This window comes from Protopterus annectens, chromosome 11.part0 (genome assembly GCF_019279795.1).
Source record: "Protopterus annectens isolate FY-2018-M chromosome 11.part0, PAN1.0, whole genome shotgun sequence".
NCBI lineage: Eukaryota > Metazoa > Chordata > Ceratodontiformes > Protopteridae > Protopterus > Protopterus annectens.
The window spans coordinates 552037008-552053771 of NC_056745.1; positions in this window are offsets into that span (position 1 = coordinate 552037008).

Genomic DNA, 16764 nt, shown 5'->3' on the forward strand with positions numbered 1-16764 from the left:
AAGCAGTCACAGCCCTTAAGGCTGAATAACACACCTGATACTCTTGTAATAGGTGACTCTATTGTCAGACACACTGACGTCCCGCTCACCAGGCTGAATAAGGAGAAGGTCACAGTAAGCTGCCTGTCGGGCGCTAGGATCTGCCACATAGCGCAGGCACTCAGGTCACTCCAAAGCAAATACAAATATGACTCAGTCATTGTACATGCTGGCGTGAATGACCTGAGACGTACCTCCCTCGACTACATGAAAAGAGACATAAAGGAGCTCTCTGACCATGTAGCCCAGGCCGGTATGACCCTGACCTTGAGCAGCATCTTACCCTCACCTAGATTGATGCCACAGTATAAAGACAAAATGATCGATTTTCACAATTGGCTAAAATTTTGGTGTCATTCAAAGGGGATCCAGTGTTTGTCAGCCTGGGATGACATGCTCGACAAGCCACGTTGCTTCGCTAGGGATGGCTTGCACCTGTCACCCCTGGGCTTTTGGATATTGGCAAAGGCTCTTGCCACCCCCATAGTGCCTTTTTTAGGCAAGGCTCAAAAGTCAAACCCACCTCCACAGACAGCACAAGGAACAAGAAACTAAGGGTAATGCTGCTAAACGTCAGAAGTCTTAACCTCAAGATGCATGCACTCGAAGCTCTCCTCAGTATGGATAATATCGATATCTGTGCAGTGACAGAAACCTGGTTCAAGGCTCCAGAGAGCATCCCAGCACTACCAGGTTATACCTCATATCATGCTTTTCGGCCCCAAAACCTGGACCGAACCACAAAAGGAGGGGGAATATCCATATTTATCAAGGATATCCATACCTCCAGGTTAGTGGCAGTGCACAAAGTATCGGAGACCATCCATGTGCAACTGACAGTGGGCAAGACTGCTTTTCAGTTTATAGCATCCTACAGACCACCCTCTAAAAGTCAGGAATCCCACTCGGCTTTCCTGAAAACATTGGAGAGCACTAAGATCTCTCTGAACACCATTATATTGGGCGACTTCAACTACCCAAACATAGACTGGGGGCATTACTCAAGCCCCAGCACCTTAGCCCAAAGGTTCCTGGAATTTATAAACTCAAATGCTATGGAACAACTAGTCACCACTCCCGCAAGAGGAGAAAACATATTAGACCTGATCATTACCAACATGGGGACTCTATGCTCCATACCAGAAGTATATCCCTCATTGGTAAGATCAGACCATAAATTAATTTCACTGGATATCCACATCCCGACACCACCCCCAGCCCTGAAAACCACAGTGAAAAACTTCTCAAAAGCAAACTTCACACTTCTCAAAACTGAAGTGGAATCCGTTAAGGCCCCAGGGCCAGTGGAAACTATGGCCCAAACTGCAGAATCCTATATAAACGCATTCTACGGACATCTCCAGGAATGCATGGATCATGCTATCCCAAACAAAATCAAGACCCAAACATCCAAAGGCAGGCGTCCAGTCTGGTGGACCCCAGCCATAAATAAACTGTACAACAGAAGGAGGAAATTACTACATGATAGAGCAAAATCCCTAAAAGGGAAGGCATCTCTGATCAGTACTAGCAAAAAATTATGATCCCTCATAAAATCCTCCAAGGCCAGCTTCGAGAGAAAAATTGCACAGGACACTAAAGACAATCATAAGGCTTTTTTCAGTTATGTTAGGAACCTGGGATGCAACTCCCAGACTTGTTCTGAGTTGATTCTAAACAACAAAAAATACACTGAACCCAAGGACATCGCCAATATCCTGGCAGACAGGTTCAGTGCAAACTTCTCCACCCCCTCCCCCCCAAAAGAGCAAGTATCTGTCCCGGCAGAATGCAGCCTCCCAAACATCTCTGATGCTCAGGTGAAGGCCACCCTCTCCAAAGCAAAAAACACTGCTTCCATGAGACCAGATGGCATCCCGGGTTGCATCCTACATGAACTCCAAGAAGAACTAATCCCTCAAGTAAAACTGTTGTACAATCTCAGCCTCACTACAGGATATGTGCCCAAAGAATGGCGTACAGCAACAGTCGTCCCACTCCACAAATGTGGCGCCTCTGCGGACCCTGGAAACTATCACCCCATAAGCCTGACTAGCCTAGTATGCAAGGCTATGGAGAGGATCATCATGGAACTCATAAACAAAGACATTGGGGACCTACAGACACTAGATCCTACACAATTTGGCTTCGTCAAGGGCAGATCCTGCCTTTTGAACCTGGTTGACTTCTTCGAAACAGCCACCAAGGCCATAGATGAAGGGAAGGTAGTCCACACAGCCTATCTGGACCTCACAAAGGCATTTGACACAATACCCCACTCGGGCATCATAGATAAGCTATCCAGCCTAAATATAAACCCCTATGTTACAAGATGGGTCGCAAACTGGCTCAAAGACAGAACCCAAAGAGTCAGAGTTGCTGGAGCCATGTCAGACTCGAAACCGGTCACAAGTGGCATCCCACAAGGTTCTGTCCTGGGAACTCTCTTGTTCTGTATTTACTTTTCTGAGGTACAGGCCAACGTGGGAGGACTATGGCTCACCAAGTTCGCAGATGACTGCAAACTGGGCGCCATAATCGACTCTCCAGCTGACACAAACATCCTTCAAAAAGGTCTCGCAGAGACGGATAACTGGTGCCAGAGCCATGGTCTAAAGCTAAATGCCAAAAAGTGTATAGTCATACCCTTTGGTAAAAACAATGTGCCCACGAATTACCACATAGGTGGTAACCCATTAAGTACAGAGAAAGTAATTAGGGATCTGGGGACCCAAGTTGATAGCAATCTCTCCTTTGACAACCACATGCCAAAGTGGTTAGAAAGACCTTCTGTATAGCCCACCTCATCATGAAAGGATTCACATCTAGATCAAGAGAGGTAATCGTGCCCCTTTATTCATCCCTCATCAGGCCCATCATAGAATACAATGCCCCCTTTAGGATGTACCTTACCCGACACCTGCAGCAATTAGAAAGACCCCAAAAGTACCTCACCAGGAGGATCAAGGGACTCAAACAGATGCCATATGCTGCTCAGTTAAAAAAACTCCGGCTCTACTCAGTTGCATACCGTCTACTTCGAGGCGATCTATGCCTGACATATAAAGCTATGTCCAACCCAGAATTAATGGGCATGCTCCACCTCAGTAAATCTAAATCCCTTAGAGCCACGCGCTCGAGGGACTTGAACCTCAGCACAGAAATAAATAGAACATGCTGGAGGGACAGATTCATAACCCAGAGGCTCCCTTCGCTCTGGAATAGAATTCCAGTTCATGTTAGGCAGAGCACCTCACTGGCTCTCTTCAAGGAGAATCTTGATGAGTGGATGGGGGATAATAGGTTTGTCCCGGGGATTACTTCCGTGTCACTATTAGACAGAGGCACAGTAAACTAAACTTTAAAAAGGGCACAGTATACTCAAATCAAGGGGTGGCGTAAGCCAAACACAATTGGGCTAGGCTTATAAATGCCCCAGGGCAGATAGCCTAGTATGAACCTATGAACCTATGATTACAGACAGTCACTAAATCCAGAAGTCATAATTTTATAGTTATTATTGTCCAAAAAATGCAAGTTTGTGCAAAACATGTTATTCTAGTAACTTTTTGAGTGAATTAGAATAATATGTAAACTGTGTTTCTCACTTTGAGCTTTTTTCTGTTGTTATTTTTGGCTTTGCCCAGAATTCTTGAGCAAAGAAGTTGAGAGTTACAGTACCTTGTATTCTGCCAGTATTTATAAAACTCCCTAAAAGAGAAAACCATCCTTGAAGATCAGAAGCACCAGCTCTTCTTAAAAGTCAAGGTATGTATTGAAATTAGTCACTTTGGCCTACTGATCTCTAATGCTTACCTTGCTCATGTTCATAATCAGCTTTATCCTAAAAGGGTAGTATCACAACCCTGTTAATGTTAAAGTGCATAATCAGAAAATTAATACATTTATTTATTCATTTTCCCCAACCAGCAGTAGCTTTCATGGGGTTCCCACATAGTCAGGTATGATTACCCCATGCCTCTGCTGCAGCCAAGGTATTATGGGTACTTAAACCTGGCTATTTTGTCATTTTATTGGCGAGAATGCCCACCAGCAGGACTTAACTAAGCCAGGGGCAATATGCCAGTGGTAAAATATGTAATGGAATTGTGAAGCTTGTTACAAAACACTGTTATGATAACTAGATAAATCTTTGAATTTTATAGGTGATGGAAATAAGAGTTAGTATCCCCCCTTTATTAAGCACACATGATTGCTGAAATAGCTTTTGCTGGTTTGACAAACACATTACAAAATGTCAAAATAAGATAACATCCTGTGGTTGGAGGGCCCCCCCAGGACCAGGGGGCCCCCAGTGACCACAGGGTTTACTGGTGCCTAAAGCCAGCTATGACCTTGACAGAAAATGCTGTTCCCATGCCAAAATCAAAATGGAAGAAGATGCCAGGAACATTATATAAATATCACATTTGTATAGCACACAAAACACTATAGTTTTGGGTACAAAATGTATAGCTTCTTACAAAGATATGTGAATCCTTATAGAAAGGCTTAAGATTTTTTTTAAGAAAACAAAGCAAAACCGAGACTTGTTATTAATGAAGTTATTTTGAGAGGTTGCTATTGTGTATTATTCAGAGGTCATTGAGACACTGACATGGATGTTTCCACTGATTAATGGGGCTGCAATACAATGTTTGAATACTGATGTGATGGAGGTGGTGAGCTAAGAGATTACTTAAATATTTATTAAAAATGCAACATACAGAACTTGGCATGTATAGAACCAGAAAACAGAAGTATGTTGGACCGTTATTTTAACAAAGGAGATGTCAGGAGTAACCGTTTATTTCTTAACAATCATTGCCAGTTAATTAGCTGATTTGATTGATTGATTGATTGATTTATTAACAAATAACATGTTTTTGTTATAAATAACATATTTTTGTTATACAGTTTATTGACAGGGCTGCATACAACAGGAATTTCTAAAATGTTTAAATTGCACTGAAGCTGTTACCAGTGAAAGCACTACAGATCAAGTCATTATTATTATTATACAGAATTCAAGACTTAATACTGAAAATGTTCCAGGACAAGAATAGGATGGTGTAGGCTCTGTGATTAGGAAAATTATGGGTGCTTCTGCAATCATCAGTCAGAGTTACCCAATAGCTCAGTATAGCCACTGTTTTCAAGTTTTAAATATTGTGGTAACTGGTTATTGGAGCATCCTGCATTCCCATGAGACACAACAAATTTAACAAACAAGTAGGGTACATGGCATCTTTCAAATCTATGCTAAAGAAATGCATTTGGCTATTATAACAGAACCATATTTGCAAGTACAGAAAACAAAATTAATGTTACTTTGTAGAACTTTTTTTAGGTAGAACATCACCATTCGCTGGAGGCAATTATTTGAGATTGTTTGATTGATTGATTTACTATTTGATAACCACATTTTCAGCCCAGTCTATTGACCTTTTTAGCCACAACTCAACAGTGTTTTGTCAGCATGGGATCAATATACATAAAGGGCACCCAGTTTATCATACATTTGCAACATGCAATGCTGTAAGCAGTTTCACAGAAGAGAAAACAATTAGTAAGAAGACAGTATAGTACTGGCAGACCAATAGTGCCAAATCTGTAGAACGTCTGTGTGGCTCAGTGATCTACCCAAATTAAACAAAATAAATTTACTAAGATGTTCAGTTATTACAACATACATAATATGGAAGAAAAGACTTGCAAACAACAACAAAATGTCAGTACAATTAGAGTTTTTCCTCTTGTGATGACTTTAATCAGGGTAGTTCCAACTTCTGCAAAAACTTGAATGTTTTTTTCTGTCAGTCTGCAAGCCTTTGCTGAATCTGAACAAAGTTCATGGTCATTCTACCTTGGACTATACACAACTTGTTGTGACTTCTTCTGCATTATGTTTACAATTTCTGCATACAGTGCATCTTCTACTGACTGCCGTACATCTTTATTGTCTGTCCTGTAAGACTACTGACCTGAGAGACTGAAATTGGTCAGTGCTGACTAGTGCTCCCCCAGTTAACAAACACTGCAGATAAATAAATAAGTCAATAAAAAAGTAAAATATCTGTCAGATACAGATGCTGCATACATTCTTTAAAGTGAGCTACAAAACAAATACAGCAAATAATTAAAATATCTGTCAGATGCTGTATTCATTCTTTAAGGAGTTATTAATCCCATGCCAGTAACAGCAACAGATTCAAATTCTGACAGTAGTACTGTGCAGATATTGAAACCACCTTACTACACTGACTAACATGATCTGGCACTGGCAGCTGAATCTATTATATAGATGTTTTTTTTTTTCATTCCTTTACCTAGAACTGGAGGAACTGGAACCTCTGGAGATAAATTTTCTTATCTTGAATTATCCTGTCCTGATCCTGGGTCTGCATTTCCTGGGAGTGCAGACACTGGGCGGACTGATCTGGACTTTGCTCGACTGCTCATGCACTGTCTGTACTGCAGAAACTTAAGTACAACTTGTTTGCTTCTAACTGGCTTGGCTGGCAGAACGCAGGACTTAACTTAAATAAATATTAAAACAATCAGGCATACAGGACTCACCATTGCAACAACCTAGTTCAACTTGAATGGCTGGAATTTCCTTCCCTCTTGAAGTTCAACCAGCTTATAGTAGCACACAAAGTACTCAACCAGCCTGATAATACCCCAACTCTCAAGAGCATTATCAGCCCACATAATGCTCACAGGCCACTTCGTTCCTCCAAGAAACTATTGGTCCTAACCCTAAAATCCAACAACACAGCAGGGGATTCCCTGTTTGCAAACTCAGTTAGTAAAATTTGGAACCAACTTCCTGCAGCTCTTACCCAAGAAACATCTCTACCCCTATTTAAACAAAGCCTTAAAATATACTTTAAATCTAACTGGCTCTGCCCCCTGCCTAAACCATGACTAACCCAACCCAACAATTTGGTCTTTCTCTACTTAACTGATTATTAGCATGCCAGTCATTCTATTGATCTGATGGGTTATGTCATAATACATATACAGTTTTGCCTGCTGACTTAAACCTTTTGTATACTATAGTGTTTTCCTATTGTGCTAAACATTTGTGAAATTATTTATTTATATTCTTTTCTTGCTCTGTTAACCTTTAGCATGTGTCTATTCCTACTGTGTTATACCTTCTGAAGTAATGTATCTACATCCTTTTGCTCTGTTTTAGTGTTATTGTACTATTATTATTACTTTTGTGGAGCTTTTCTCCCCGGACCTTCACTGAAAATGGACATGTATCCAGTCGGACTATCCCAGTCAACAAATGTAAAATAAAATAAACATTTCCTCTGCTCCACTCGCTGGTCTTTGTGTGTTGCCCACCCACCCGTCCCGGCTATTCTAAATCCACAACGTGAACAATCAATGTACAAATGGATGTAAAAAGGTAAACACAGTTACAGTCCGATCCTTCAGCTGAATTCCGACAGGCTGGCAATCTGCTGAAGTCATCACGCATGCCCCTGCATTTGATGACGTCAACGACAACTTCAACTAAAAAAAAAAAAAAAATTGAAAAAAAAAACTGGGAATTGAAGGGGCCACTCAGAAATTCATTGCACCCCATTATTTTGCCCGCAAAACTGGTAAATATCGAGAAAGTCAGTATGGTTGAGAGGTATGTTATAGAGCTTATTCTGCCCTAGTTGTTTGCATTCCTATATTCAAAGGTATGTCATTCTGAAAATGAAGGCACACTTAGCAGCCTGGTAAAGTCTAACAGATAACTACATTTATTGGTGGTGCCTCTCATAGATGCAGCTTCCATAGCTCTCAACCATCCATCCTCAACTCCCATTCCCATTTTTGCACGTGGGTTCGGGGTGTCACTTCAACAGTGACAATCATCTACAGCCAAGGTTTAACCTCTGGGTGGCTAGCCCTGCCAAAGTAGTTCACATGCCTCTCAACTGTCCAGATTTTCACCTCCTATTTTTGGTCTATTCTTCATAAAATCTGTGGTTTTCTTGCAAATCACTGGGATGATCTGAGAATTGAAGTCATTAAATAATGATATTCATTTGTGTTTCAGAACTTCATATACATCAAAAAAATGTGTGCAAAGATAAATCTTGTTATTCTAGCAATTTTTGAAGTTTATAAGAGCAATATTTAAAATCTGTTCTTATTTCAGGGCCTTTGTCCCCACCATTCTGTCAGGCTTTGTCCAGATGTTTTGTGCTAAGAGATTGAGAAGTATGGAGTTCATCCATACCACACACTCAGACCTATGGCCAATTTAGAGCGTACAATCCACCTGCTACTTGTCTTTAGAATGTGGGAGGAAACCAGAACACCCAGAGGACCCATGCAAACACAGGGAGGACATGCAGACTCCACACAGACGGCACCCCAGCCTAGAATAGTACCGGAGAACCTCCTACTGTGAGGCGACAACTCTAGAAAATGTGAATTAATATACATTTTTTTAAACTAAAAGAAGTCTCTAATTCTAATTATTATCATGATTTATTAAGTGCAATTATACAATGACTGGCCATCAGCATTCAAAAAGTAGCACGCTGATTGGTCAGCCTAACCATGTGCCGTTTGTAAATCCGAGCATATTCCAAGAGGAAAAAGGTCCTGTCATCTGGACTTTCTTCCAGTGGTATATACTGTAAATTTTTTTAAACATAAATAAATAAAATTACAAATCTGGACAGTCCGGACATACAAGAGAGACAAGGATGGAGAAAACAGTAGGAAAATCAGGTACATTATTCAAAACTATAGAAACGTACCTGATTTTCCTTGTATTTCCTCCATTCTGTCTCTCTCCTACCCCTAAAATGTTCAAGACCTTTTTTTTGTTTAAAAAAATAAAAAAGAACAACGGAGGCCTTCTTTTCTCCACTGCTTCCTTTCCAAAGCACTGATGTACTGGTGAGTGTGGGAATGCAAGTCCTACATGCATCCACGGTACATCAAAAAAGCAACAGAATATGCAGCAGAAGAGGAAGAACTATGGCCCCCTTACACAAAGACATTATTTAAGAAAAGTAAGTCATTTTTGTCTTAAATAATGTCATTGTATAATAGCAACAACCAACTCTATGGTGTGCTATATTGAAGATTTACCCATGGTTGGCTTTATTTAATCACTCAGGCTTCGCCCTAGTGATTAAACCACACCAACTGTTAGTAAATCTTGAATATACCACACCAACGTCACTGGTTATTGCTATATTCACCAGCCCTTCTCAAAATGTCACCAGATTTAAGAGGGATTAAGAAGGACACATAGCTCTCAACTGTCCAAAGTTTCACAGAATGGCCAGATTTTTACGTCATAGTTTTTTGTCTGTTCCTCATAAATTATGTTATTTTCTGGCAAATCGTGCAGGATTGATGTAACTAAATAATGACAGACATTTGAGTTTCAGGCTTAATATCCTTCAGAAAATGCATACTAACACAAAACCTTTTATTCTCGCAACTTTCCAAGGTTCTAAGAGCAATATTTAAAATTTGTCCCTATTTTTTGAACCACTGTACCCCCATTATTTTTGGCTTGAGAATGAGAGGTATGGAGACAGACCTAAAATTTGTGTAAAAATCAGACAGTTGAGAGATATGGTAGTTAGGTATACTTAGTGGTACTCAAATTAGTACATTTTTAAGCATCTGTCAGAAATGTCAACACCCAAAAGCTCAGAATGTTTAGAACTATATAAGCGAATATTTACAGCACAGAAATACATAAACAATGCTTGGGTGAAATGAATACATGTTTAAAAATAGCTTTTGAGGGTATAAATGTGTCTCAGGGTAGCATTTTGAGGCTGAGCACATCTTTATAAGATAAGTGGGTAGTGGGGATGATATTAGGTTTGAGTATTTCTGGCTAAACCCCTTGCACTTGTCAGTACACTATACACATTTTGAAGTAAAGGTTTTAGCCAAACCAATTTGAAATTAAGTTATAAGCTATACTTAGTTTGTGTTTTGGGTTGTAGAGAAAATGATACAGCTGCATGTTGAATTTCTGAGAGCAAGTTTGCAATTTCTGGTAATGTTTTATTTATTTATTATTATTGTTAAGTAATTAATTATTTATTTATTTCAGTTTTATAACCAGGTAAGAGGACTGGTTACCAGACCTTTTTCAGCCATGCCTCAGGCCAAGGGAGGCATAAGCAATGAGACATTTGCTTTTTAGAATAATAATGTGTGATACATGTAAAAACAATGATGTTTACAGACCAAACAAACAGCTGCTATTGCAATTTACAGTGAAATTTGTATATTATTTAAATTCAGCATTATAGTAAAGTGCATGGATCATGCTATCCCTAATAGAACCTAGATGCTATCCTCCAAAAAAGGAAGCCAATCTGGTGGTTCTCTGCCATAAATAAACTCTACAACAGAAGAAAGAAACTGTTGCAAAAAAAAGAGTAAAATCCCATGACTGGAGGAACTCTCTGGTCAACCTCAGTAAGAAGCTGAGATCCCTCATAAAATCCTCCAAAGCTAGTTACGAAAACAAAATTCCCACTGACTCTAAAGACAACCACAAAGCATTCTATAGCTATGTCAAGAATCTCAATGGCAACACTCAGATCTGCTCTGAGTTACAGCACAATGGCACTAAATATACAGAACCAACTGATATTGCCAACATCCTGGCAGATAGGTTCAGTGCTAACTTTACCCCCCTCTCACCCACTAGAGGGCCCATCACTATACTGGAAGAATGCAAAGTTCCTGTAATCAAGGCTGCACAGGTAAAAAAAACACTCTCCAAAGCCAAGAACACAGCATCCATGGGACCTGACAATATCCCAGGCTGCGTTCTACACGAACTACAGAATGAACTGGCACCCTACCTAAGTACCATGTTCAATCATAGCCTCACCTCAGGCTTTGTGCCCACTGAATGGTGCACTGCAATGGTTATCCCACTCCACAAAGGGGGAGCCACAATGGGCCCCGGGAACTACCGCACCATTAGCCTGATGAGCCTGGTCTGCAAGGTCATGGAACGTATCGTCATGGAACTCATAAACAAAGACATTGGTAATCTCCAAACTCTGGACCCTACCCAGTTCGGGTTTGTAAAAGGCAGATCATGTCTCCTAAACCTGATTGACTTCTTTGAAGCAGTCACCAAAGCCATAGATGAGGGTAAGGTGGTTCACACAGCTTATCTAGATCTCGCCAAAGCTTTCGACACCATCCCCCACTCTGGAATTATAGATAATCTCACTAAACTAGGTATAAATCCCTATGTCACAAGATGGGTTGCCAAGTGGCTCATGGACAGAACCCACATTGTGAAAGTAGCAGACTCCAAATCCGACTTCAGACCAGTGACAAGTGGAGTACCACAGGGTTCCGTCCTGGGTCCTCTCCTGTTTGGTATCTAAATGGTAGTCTACTTAATGCCAAAAGTGTGATAAGAGACCTTGGGACACATGTGGACAGTAGTCTCTCCTTTGAAAATCACATTGCCACAGTGGTCAGGAAATCCTTCTACTTGGCTCACCTCTTCACAAAGGGTTTCTCATCCAGAAAAAAGAGGTCATTGTTCCCCTCTACTCATCACTCATTAGACCCATTATAGAGTACAACACCCCTTTTGGTATGTACCTCACAAGACATCTACAACAACTGGAAAGGCCACAGAAATACCTCACAAAGAGGATTACTGGCCTCAAACAGATGCCCTATGCAGACCATCTTAAAAACTCCAGATTTACTCCGTCACATATCGTCTACTCAGAGGCGATCTCTGCCTAACATGCAAAGCTACGTCAAACCCAGAGCTGTTGGACATGCTCCACTTAAAGAAATCCCAATCCCTCCGAGCTACACGCTCTAGGGACCTAAACCTTGTCACCACAATAAACAGAACATGCTGGAGGAATAGATTCCTGTCCCAGACTTCCCATACTCTGGGACAGACTACCTATCTATGTCAAACAGAGCTCCTCATTAGCACTCTTCAAGAAAAATCTTGATGATTGGATGGGAAATAGGAAATTCACCCCAGGGATCACTTCTGTGGCTCTGCTCGACAGGGGCATAGGAAAATAATTTTCTTGGGTGGCGAAAGCCAGGGTACCTTTCTGGCTAGGCTTATATAGGCCCTAGGGCTAATAGCCTTGTACCTACCTATGAACCTATGAGAAGAACATGGTATTCACATAATTTTATTAAGGAAACTGTATCAATATAAGGGTTGGCAAAGATTACTCCATATCCAATGGCCTGATAGCAAGTTCAAGTAGCTTCATTAGTGAGGTGCTGTTTGTTATGTCTTCTAAAGTAGTTGTTAATTCACTTCAACTGGTAAGTGATTCCAGATGGAGAGCTAAGACCGGCTAAGAACTTGCTGTATTCAACTGGACGTATAAGAGAATTTATGTACCTTTATCTGCTCTTATTTTTCAAAAAATACAGTATTTAAATTGATTTTAACTGTGTGGAAGGAATATTAACTGAACTGGAAGTTATGACTCTGCTCTTCAGTTAGTCCCACCCACCTTCCCTGTTTTTGTTTTGGTGTTAATCTTAGTGGCCTTGCAACTGCCCGCCCCTCTTGTAAATTTGTGTTTGGATACTCCTTCTGGGCCCATCTCATTTGCTCACTAAACTGACTGCAGTGAGATCATATTCTGATTTCAGGCACTCCTGTGTACAAAGAGAGCATCTGGGAAACAGAAAAAAAAATTAAGCTTGTTTCCTGCCTTTCCTGTTAAGTGGTATAGACTATTTGTAGGCTTCTGAGCCCCCAAGCCCTTCTGTGCTGGAGGGAAGCCTTCTAGCTTAGTTTTTTTTCTTATAACTAGCCAGTTTTCTAGTTTCAGCACTCAAATCTGTTTCTTAGATCTCAGCAGTTATTCAGAAAAAAAAATGTCATCTGCTTTTACTGTACTCGTGTTTCTAGGAGTGTTGAAGGAATTTTTAACTGAAGTTATTCTGCTCTTCAGTAACTTGAACTGAAGCTAGTGTTGGCTGAATTTTGTTATTTGCTAGTAATTACAGGTGTGGGGGTAGCCACATTCTTTGATTTCCTGTCCTTGCATATTTAAACTGGTGCATGTGAAATAATTCCTGCTTTAAAACCTCAGCTTGGCCAGCTAGAACTTGGTTATATTCAACTGGACGTATAAGAGAATTTAAGTACCTTTATCTGCACTTTTTTTAAAAAAAATACAGTATTAAATTTGATTTAAACTGTGTATGAAGGAGTGTTGAAGGAATTTTTAACTGAAGTTATTCTGCTCTTCAGTAACTTGAACTGAAGCTAGTGTTGGCTGAATTTTGTTATTTGCTAGTAATTACAGGTGTGGGGGTAGCCACATTCTTTGATTTCCTGTCCTTGCATATTTAAACTGGTGCATGTGAAATAATTCCTGCTTTAAAACCTCAGCTTGGCCAGCTAGAACTTGGTTATATTCAACTGGACGTATAAGAGAATTTAAGTACCTTTATCTGCCCTTTTTTTTTAAAAAAAATACAGTATTTAATTTGATTTAAACTGTGTATGAAGGAGTGTTGAAGGAATTTTTAACTGAAGTTATTCTGCTCTTCAGTATCTTGAACTGAAGCTAGTGTTGGCTGAATTTTGTTATTTGCTAGTAATTACAGGTGTGGGGGTAGCCACATTCTTTGATTTCCTGTCCTTGCATATTTAAACTGGTGCATGTGAAATAATTCCTGCTTTAAAACCTCAGCTTAGCCAGCTAGAACTTGGTTATATTCAACTGGACGTATAAGAGAATTTAAGTACCTTTATCTGCACTTTTTTTAAAAAAATACAGTATTTAATTTGATTTAAACTGTGTATGAAGGAGTGTTGAAGGAATTTTTAACTGAAGTTATTCTGCTCTTCAGTAACTTGAACTGAAGCTAGTGTTTGGCTGAATTTTGTTATTTGCTAGTAATTACAGGTGTGGGGGTAGCCACATTCTTTGATTTCCTGTCCTTGCATATTTAAACTGGTGCATGTGAAATAATTCCTGCTTTAAAACCTCAGCTTGGCCAGCTAGAACTTGGTTATATTCAACTGGACGTATAAGAGAATTTAAGTACCTTTATCTGCACTTTTTTTTAAAAAAAATACAGTATTTAATTTGATTTAAACTGTGTATGAAGGAGTGTTGAAGGAATTTTTAACTGAAGTTATTCTGCTCTTCAGTAACTTGAACTGAAGCTAGTGTTGGCTGAATTTTGGTATTTGCTAGTAATTACAGGTGTGGGGGTAGCCACATTCTTTGATTTCCTGTCCTTGCATATTTAAACTGGTGCATGTGAAATAATTCCTGCTTTAAAACCTCAGCTTGGCCAGCTAGAACTTGGTTATATTCTACTGGACGTATAAGAGAATTTAAGTACCTTTATCTGCACTTTTTTAAAAAAAAAATACAGTATTTAATTTGATTTAAACTGTGTATGAAGGAGTGTTGAAGGAATTTTAACTGAAGTTATTCTGCTCTTCAGTAACTTGAACTGAAGCTAGTGTTGGCTGAATTTTGTTATTTGCTAGTAATTACAGGTGTAGAGGTAGCCACATTCTTTGATTTCCTGTCCTTGCATATTTAAACTGGTGCATGTGAAATAATTCCTGCTTTAAAACCTCAGCTTGGCCAGCTAGAACTTGGTTATATTCAACTGGACGTATAAGAGAATTTAAGTACCTTTATCTGCACTTTTTTTTAAAAAAAAATACAGTATTTAATTTGATTTAAACTGTGTATGAAGGAGTGTTGAAGGAATTTTTAACTGAAGTTATTCTGCTCTTCAGTAACTTCAACTGAAGCTAGTGTTGGCTGAATGTTGTTATTTGCTATTAATTACAGGTGTGGGGGTAGCCACATTCTTTGATTTCCTGTCCTTGCATATTTAAACTGGTGCATGTGAAATAATTCTTGCTTTAAAACCTCAGCTTGGCCAGCTAGAACTTGGTTATATTCAACTGGACGTATAAGAGAATTTAAGTACCTTTATCTGCACTTTTTTTTTTAAAAATACAGTATTTAATTTGATTTAAACTGTGTATGAAGGAGTGTTGAAGGAATTTTTAACTGAAGTTATTCTGCTCTTCAGTAACTTGAACTGAAGCTAATGTTGGCTGAATTTTGTTATTTGCTAGTAATTACAGGTGTGGGGGTAGCCACATTCTTTGATTTCCTGTCCTTGCATATTTAAACTGGTGCATGTGAAATAATTCCTGCTTTAAAACCTCAGCTTGGCCAGCTAGAACTTGGTTATATTCAACTGGACGTATAAGAGAATTTAAGTACCTTTATCTGCACTTTTTTAAAAAAAATACAGTATTTAATTTGATTTAAACTGTGTATGAAGGAGTGTTGAAGGAATTTTTAACTGAAGTTATTCTGCTCTTCAGTAACTTGAACTGAAGCTAGTGTTGGCTGAATTTTGTTATTTGCTAGTAATTACAGGTGTGGGGGTAGCCACATTCTTTGATTTCCTGTCCTTGCATATTTAAACTGGTGCATGTGAAATAATTCCTGCTTTAAAACCTCAGCTTGGCCAGCTAGAACTTAGTTATATTCAACTGGACGTATAAGAGAATTTAAGTACCTTTATCTGCACTTTTTTAAAAAAAATACAGTATTTATTTTGATTTAAACTGTGTATGAAGGAGTGTTGAAGGAATTTTTAACTGAAGTTATTCTGCTCTTCAGTAACTTGAACTGAAGCTAGTGTTGGCTGAATTTTGTTATTTGCTAGTAATTACAGGTGTAGAGGTAGCCACATTCTTTGATTTCCTGTCCTTGCATATTTAAACTGGTGCATGTGAAATAATTCCTGCTTTAAAACCTCAGCTTGGCCAGCTAGAACTTGGTTATATTCAACTGGACGTAAAAGAGAATTTAACTACCTTTATCTGCACTTTTTTTTAAAAAAAAAATACAGTATTTAATTTGATTTAAACTGTGTATGAAGGAGTGTTGAAGGAATTTTTAACTGAAGTTATTCTGCTCTTCAGTAACTTCAACTGAAGCTAGTGTTGGCTGAATGTTGTTATTTGCTATTAATTACAGGTGTGGGGGTAGCCACATTCTTTGATTTCCTGTCCTTGCATATTTAAACTGGTGCATGTGAAATAATTCTTGCTTTAAAACCTCAGCTTGGCCAGCTAGAACTTGGTTATATTCAACTGGACGTATAAGAGAATTTAAGTACCTTTATCTGCACTTTTTTTTTAAAAAAAAATACAGTATTTAATTTGATTTAAACTGTGTATGAAGGAGTGTTGAAGGAATTTTTAACTGAAGTTATTCTGCTCTTCAGTAACTTGAACTGAAGCTAATGTTGGCTGAATTTTGTTATTTTCTAGTAATTACAGGTGTGGGGGTAGCCACATTCTTTGATTTCCTGTCCTTGCATATTTAAACTGGTGCATGTGAAATAATTCCTGCTTTAAAACCTCAGCCTGGCCAGCTAGAACTTGGTTATATTCAACTGGACGTATAAGAGAATTTAAGTACCTTTATCTGCACTTTTTAAAAAAAAAAATACAGTATTTAATTTGATTTAAACTGTGTATGAAGGAGTGTTGAAGGAATTTTTAACTGAAGTTATTCTGCTCTTCAGTAACTTGAACTGAAGCTAGTGTTGGCTGAATTTTGTTATTTGCTAGTAATTACAGGTGTAGAGGTAGCCACATTCTTTGATTTCCTGTCCTTGCATATTTAAACTGGTGCATGTGAA